This window comes from Lissotriton vulgaris, chromosome 4_1 (assembly GCF_964263255.1).
Source record: "Lissotriton vulgaris chromosome 4_1, aLisVul1.2, whole genome shotgun sequence".
NCBI lineage: Eukaryota > Metazoa > Chordata > Amphibia > Caudata > Salamandridae > Lissotriton > Lissotriton vulgaris.
Window position 1 is genome coordinate 641,838,545 of NC_141691.1, and position 7,219 is coordinate 641,845,763.

Here is a 7,219-nt window from a genome sequence, read left to right on the forward strand (position 1 = left end):
ACCGGTGGGTATCGGAGCGCTTCACAACAATTGCAGAGCAAAACAAACAAGAGCTGAACATATTACAGTAAAGCAAGCAAAAGAGAGCACAACAATTTGCAAAACAGTGCGACAATCCGGATGGGAGTCGAAGTAAAGAAGATGTTGAGGAGTTCCATTACAAGGATTTGTTGTCCCAAAACCAGGAGAGGTATAATGTCATTTTCAGCACTGATCTTATCCAATCTCTAGAGATCGATCGTGGAGAAGGATTTTGAATTTAGCAAAGGAGGGAGTAGTTCTGATGTGGGGGGGATAGAGTTCCATATTTTGGGCGCATTGCCGGCAAAGGATCTGGCGGTACAAAAGGGGGTGGTGATGGACGGAGCATCTGAATCAATCAAACACTCACACCCATTCAAAAGATCTGGGTTTAATCCATCACCGTTCTTTAGCCCACTCTGCCACCCCAGTTCAGATCTGGCAGCGTTTTTTTGTTTTCTTGGTTTTAGCGGGATAAGAAGTAAGGTATTGGACTTTCTAAGGTTCCTGTTCTGACCTGCTTTTTTTAGTTTGGATGCCAGATATTGGGGTTTGCCTGTGTGGAGGGTTTTGTGAGGGAGGCAGGCCATTCTGAAGTTAGCCCTCATACCTATTGGTAGCCACTTGAGCTCTTTGAGTGCAGGAGAGATGTGGTAAAATGTCTTTATTCTAGTGACCATTCTGGCAGCCGTATTGAGGGTTGTCTTCAGCGGAGCAAGGTGTAATTTTGCTATTCCCGAGAGGACTACGTTTCCATAGTCCAGTCTTGACAGCACCAATGCTTGAGTGGCTTGTTTGAGTTCTTTGGGTGGAATGAAAGGTTTTATTTTGTTTAGGTGCTTCAGGTTAAGGAAGGCGCTCTTAGCCGAAATCTTAATGTGTTTGGTCATATCCAGTTTTGAGTCTAGCGTGATGCCTAATGATTGAACAGAATCGGCCAGGGTGAGGTTCCTGTTGAGTGCATCGATCTCTTTTAGCCACTTGACCACTTGTGGGTTCTCTTCTTTGTTTGAGACGAGGAGTAGTTCGGTTTTGTTCTGGTTTTGTTTTAACTGGTTGCTTGACAGACAACGTTGCACTTCTCTTAGTGTTTTGTTGAGTTGTGGATGACTTTGGCAGAGGAGATTTCCAGGTAGATTTGGGTGTCGTCAGCATATAGGTGAAAAGGGAAGTTTGCTTTTCTGAGTAAGGTGGCGCGGGTTCCATGTAAATGTTAAAGAGTAGAGAGAGCACTGATCCTTGGGGGGCTCCCCTCAAGACTGGTTGAAGGTCGGATTCGAATCTTTGGGAGCGGTTGAGTAGGAAGGAGGAGAACCATTCGAGGACCACCTTGTTTAAGCCTGCCCTTTCTTCGAGAGCTTTGAGGAGAAGTTTGTGGTCAACTGTGTCGAATGCTGCTGATAAGTCTAGGAGAATAAGGAGGCAACATTGGTCTGAGTTCAGTGATTTGTGAATATCATCAATTATGTTGAGGATTGCGGTTTCAGTGCTGCATCCTTTCCTGAATCCCGCCTGATGGGAGTCGAAGAGGTTGGTATTGTCCAGGTGTTATATAGTGAGGTGAGATCATTTGAGGAGAGATCCTTGCCGCTGGGTAGGAGCAACTTTAGCCTTTCTTCCATGATGTCTAGGGGGATCTGGTTGAGGTTTCTGGACCATTTGGGGGGGGTCTAGAACAGGTGGCAGGGATAGAACTTTTTTGTTGATGTGGAATAAGATCATGTGGTGATCCAACTAGTCCACTGGAAGAATGTTGTCTATCGTGATTACATCTCGATGGGCAATAATGGCATCCAAGGTCGCTCCTTTGTTGTGAGTTTCTTCCGAGCAGTGTTGGGACAGGTTATTGTCGCAGAGGCGATTATTGAGAGATTGAACTAGTGTGTTTTTGGCTTTGTTCCAGCGTAGGTTGAGATCACACAGGATTAGGTAGTTAGTGTCTTTGAGAGCGCAGTGGGCAATCAAGTCGGATAAGTGTTCCCCAAATGTGGGGATGTCACCTGGTGGGTGATAGAGCAGGTGACCAACTAATGGGCTGTTATCCTTCATTTTGAAGTTGACAGTGAGGCATTCAAAGCAGCTATGCTTACAGGAGTCAATTACAGTGATGTCTATGTCCTCCCTATAGATGATGGCAACACCTCCACTTCGTTGGCCTTTTCTATCTTTGTTGGTGATGGGGGAAACAGCATGTCAAAACAGGGAGAGGAGATCTCATTCAGCCACTTCTCCATGATGAACGCAATATCTAAATCCTGAGAGAGGATGGCTTCCGCTAATTCCGTTGCGTGCTTGGGGGCTGATCAACAGTTAAGGAGCATACAGTTAGTGGATAATTTCTTATTGCTCGGATATTCTGCTGATGGGGCCCTCGGTATTAAGGAAAGGGAGGGTGGGGGTCTTGTGCTTTTTTCAGGGGGGTGGTCTCTTCTGAAGCCTGTGATCACTTGAATATTGGAATTTGGGGAAGCTGAGAGAAGAGAAATATAGGTGGAGGCTAGGACCAAAGCTTCTTCAACAGACATTGCTGCTTTAGTTCCGGAGGGTCTTTGTGAATGGATCTCAGCATCTTTACTAGGAGGAATCTGTACCCCAGATGCGGGGGCTTTGATTCCTATAGGAGGCTGAAACGGGATCTCAGCGTCGCTTGCGGTAGGACTCTGCCTCTGGATCTTGGGTGCGGATGAGGGCCCGAGATGCGGCTTTAGAAGGATAGAGTCAGTCTGAGAAGAGGGCCTGGGTTGGGATTGCTGGGGCTTTTGAACTTTTTCCAGGTTGGTTAGGATTTCAGCAAGGCCCCTGAATATTATTTCTAGCTGGATTTCTATTAGGGTCAGCCGTAGCGACAAATTCCCCAGGGCTGGGGGTGAGCGGTTTTGGGTGGGGAAATCTCTCTGGGTGGGGATCAGGGTCGAGTTGTGGGGCCTAATGGAAGGTCGATCGTCCCAGCTGTCTCTGTTAGCAACATTCGGTGGGGGTCTAATCGAGGGCTCTCCCTCGTTTAATCTGCGGGTGTGGTGAATAGATCAGTAGATCGAGCCTGAGGGATGGAGGAGTGATGATGACGAGGATGAGTTTGAGGGGGTGGAGGGACTGGATCGACCCCAGAAGAATGAAGATCACGATTCAAGGGGGCAGAAGAGTGGGAGGAGCTTCTAGGGGGGCGGCTGAAGGGTCTCATCTTGGGAGCGGGAGTAGGTGTTTGCTTTCCCTGATGGGGCATGTTGGCCAGGGAAAGAGGTTGCGGAGGAGCAGGTCGCAGAAAGTAAAGCAGGGATGAACGAAGAGCAGGGAAGAAGGAGTCGAAGGAGTCGAAGGCCTACAAGCTCTCTTTGTTAGCCTGTATCAAAATTGTGCCATTTGAATACATGGTCACAGATGTATTCCCTTTTCTAGTAGCCTGGTTGGGGAGAGAGGTCGTCAGTTTACAGCTATGTGAGGTGGTCGTGGTTTTGGATATGTGAAGTTGCATTCTTAATGTGGTGTTCGAGATCTGAGGTCTACCTGTGTGGAAGATGAGATCCATCTTTATCTGCCCTTTGGTGGTGCAGTGTTAGGTGTCCACAAATAGCGTTTCTGGGTGCTGGCTGATTAGATTATGTTTTAAGTTTTTTCTTGCTTTGGAAGAAAGCCTGGGGGAAGCTAATAGCGAAAGCATTCATGCCCTGCGGTTTCATATGGCCTGCTTAAGTGGGCCGACGAAGGTTGGAGTGCCCGGTGACATTGTTGCCTACTAAATAGACGGGGTTGCCGAGCTGCTGTTAGAGAGGTGAGTCTCCCCTAGTCTGGGAGTGACGACTATGGGCAATTGAAGACGACTTGTGTTTTGCGGGCATGCGAAGGACCTCTCTGCTATACGAGCCATGGGACTCCCTTGGGTGCAAAGCCATTGTGTAGCGATGGGAGAAGTAGATGGCTATGGGAACTAGTTGTCACGAAAAGAGTCGGTGGGGTTCTGATTACCCCGATCTTGGGTGAAATGACGGTGGACCATATAAGAGAGGGAGCCTGGCGGTTGGGCTGGGAGAGTTGCTGCTTAATGAGGGAGGGAGTGAGGGGCAGTGTGAACTATTTGTCCAGATTGGGGGTAGACAGAGGGCAGAGTCAACACGAGTGGGAGAGATAACGTTTCTGGGCACAGATTTGGCAGAAAAAATGAGCATGATTGTTGCGGAGGGGAGAGAGTGACTTGAAACAGGACTTGTACCTTGGGGTGGACCAGGAGTCATCAGCGTCATTGGAGCAGGCGGAGGGTAGTCTTTAGCGTCCTGAAAATGACCTTAAACTGCGTGGGGAACATTACAAAGAGTTACACTCGCGAGTTACACTCGCCGTTACTGGGGGTATCCTGGTTAGTTTATTTTCCTCTGCTTTTTAATATGCTTAAATTCAGCGGGTCACCACGTCTGATCTGAGGTCGTAGTTCGGATGAAAATGCTGGAGCAGAGGCCTGGTGTCCCAGTAGCGTGCACACTCTTTCCTCGGATTGGATCTGGAAGGGTTTCGCCCTCACCGGGAAGTTGGCTGCGCAGGTGGGTCCCCGATGTGCCTGCGATCATGGAGTCTGACCTTGTGGGGGTACAAAGGGTTAGCAGAACTAACCCTACCATGGCCCAGGCCACGTCCCGGGGAAGCCCCGGGGCGATTGATGATCAAGCAACCCTCAGACAGGCGTAGCCCCGGGAGGAACCCGGGGCTGCAAGGTGCATTTGAAGTGTCGATGATCAATGTGTTCTGCAATTCAAACAGCTAGCTGCATTCTTCATCGACGTGTAAGCCGAGTGATCCACCGCCAATTGCCATAGGCAACTTTTTGAAAATGTTTACCTACCTGCGGGTGCAGGAGGGGCGGGAGGCAGGCGACACCGTCCATCCACCACCCACGCAGCGAGATGGCCCGGGCGCCCCGTTCAAGGCTTCCTCTCTGGGAGTCAGACTGCACCATTGGGCTGAAAAAAAACCATTACAATGCGCTTGGCCCAGGAGTCCAGCCCCACCCACCCACCTGTGAATGTGGGAGGGGGCTCCCGGAGCGACGGGAGCAGGCAGCCCCGCAGCGCCGGTCCCTTCATGGGGTAACCGGGAGGGACCGCACAAGTCTTCAAACCCTTCTTCCTGGCCGCACGGGACCGGGTCGAACCGGGTACCTAGCAATGAGCGAGGGTCACCCCACCTGCACATCAGCTGTCCGTTGCTGGGCGGCCCGAGCTGTGCCGGCGGGCTGGTGATCATCCCACCACCACCCTCGACCAGGTCAGAGGCACTGCAAGGGAAGTGCCAGGCAGCTCCCCATCTCCCACGCCTCCCACAGAGAGAAGAAGGGGTCCCCTCGCAGGCCCTTGGCATCTTCTCTTCCAGGCTGCCCTGCCACATGAGAAGGGCCCCTCCTCATTCTCCCAGATCCCGGTTGGGCCAGGACTCCGGCGCAGGAGGGCCCAGCTGGCATCAGGGCCTTTTCGAGGGAAGGGTGGTACCAGCCCGGGATGCAGTGCCATTCAGTTCAACCCCCACTGCTGGGAAGAGGGGGTCGTGCCGGGTGAGCTTGGGTTCCATCTCGGAGAGGCGGAGATGCATCGGTCGGGCCTTCCCTGGGGGGAAGAGGCCCACCGAAGTCCCAGTCCTCACCCTAAAGACCCATGCGGCCGCGGACCACTCCGCCAGATGGGGTGCACCAGGGCAGGGCCGGCCCTGTGCCTATGGTGCGTGCTTGCAGGAGGCGGCCAAGGGCTTCGGGCTGGCGCCATCGGTCGCACAGGCCTCTCCACCATTAATGATCCTTCCGCAGGTTTACCTACGGAAACCTTGTTACGACTTTTACTTACTCTAGATCGTCAAGTTTGATAGTCTTCTCGGCACTTCGCCAGATCCACGGACCTCACTGAACCATCCAATCGGGAGTAGCGACAGGCGGTGTGTACAAAGGGCAGAGACTTAATCAACGCGAGCTTATGACCTGCATGTACTGGAAATTCCTTGTTCATGGGAAATAATTGCAATCCACAATCCCTTTCATGAACAGGGTTCAGCAGGTTACCCGTACCTGTTGGCGAAGGGTAGACACACGTTGATCCGTTCAGTGTAATGCTCGTGCAGCCCCGGACATCTAAGTGCAACACAGACCTGTTATTGCTTGATCTTGTGTGGCTGAATGCCACTTGTCCCTTTAAGAAGTTGGACACATACCGCTGGGGGTCGCTTAGCATGGAGCAGTCTCGTTCGTTATCAGAATTAACCAGACAATTCACTTCACCAACTAAGAACGGCCATGCACCACCACCCACAGAATCGAGAGAGAGCTATCAATCTGTCAATCCTTTCCATGTCCGGGCTGGGTGAGGTTTCCAGTGTTGAGTCTAATTAAGTCACAGGCTCCACTCCTGATGGAGCCCTTCAGTCGATTCCTTTAAGTTTCATCTTTGCAACCATACTCCCCCTGAAACCCAAAGACTTTGGTTTCCTGGAAGCTGCTTGGCAGGTCATGGAAATAACGCCGCTGGATCGCTAGTCGGCATCATTTACTTTCTCAGAGTAACTGTCCTGTGCTTTTATAAGATGAATTTGTCGATTTCGTTTGCAGCATAATCCAAAATGGTTTGTTGAGTAGTTGTTCTAAGATGCTCAGGATTTTTCATTTTTTAGGAATTAATTCACTTATAGTTGATGGAAAGCCTCTCCAGAAGTGTGCCAATGCCTTTTTTGATCCATCAGTTTCTTATGATACCCTCTTAGAATTTCTCTTTCGCTTAGTCAGTGTATTAGGTCAAATGATCTTTTTGGTACAATTGTGCCATATTCATATGTATTGGTTATTTGGTAGATTCTCACATAGACTTCTTGCCTGTTGGCTGCCATAATAGAGGATGGTGTTGTTGTCAATGTGTTTCATTCAATGTTATTAAAATCCTGCTATATTTGTGGAAGAGCCCCATGACTAGAAATTATCCTTGTTGTAGTTAATTGTGAATGGAATGTCTAGCAATCATTAGTTTTTGTACTGTGTGTCACCATCACATATGCACTCTTCCATTTGACTAAGTTCACTTTAAGTGGATAATCTCACTAAAATCCATATGATGGCCATACTCAGCCATAAACACATTTGATGTCTCAGGTGCAAAGAAGCATAGCATTTCTTCTCTTTGATCTGGAGGAAGTACGTATTCCTGAAGAGTGATTTTCACTAAATTCAGAATTAACT

General features: G+C 49.7%; 2 pseudogenes; both read right to left on the bottom strand.

Moving 5' to 3' along the window:
- Nucleotides 1-4,678: 4,678 nt before the first annotated feature.
- On the bottom strand, nucleotides 4,679-4,822 carry LOC147722368 (5.8S ribosomal RNA; annotated as a pseudogene).
- Nucleotides 4,823-5,789: 967 nt separating this feature from the next.
- On the bottom strand, nucleotides 5,790-6,741 carry LOC147722369 (18S ribosomal RNA; annotated as a pseudogene; the record flags this gene model as incomplete).
- Nucleotides 6,742-7,219: the final 478 nt, after the last annotated feature.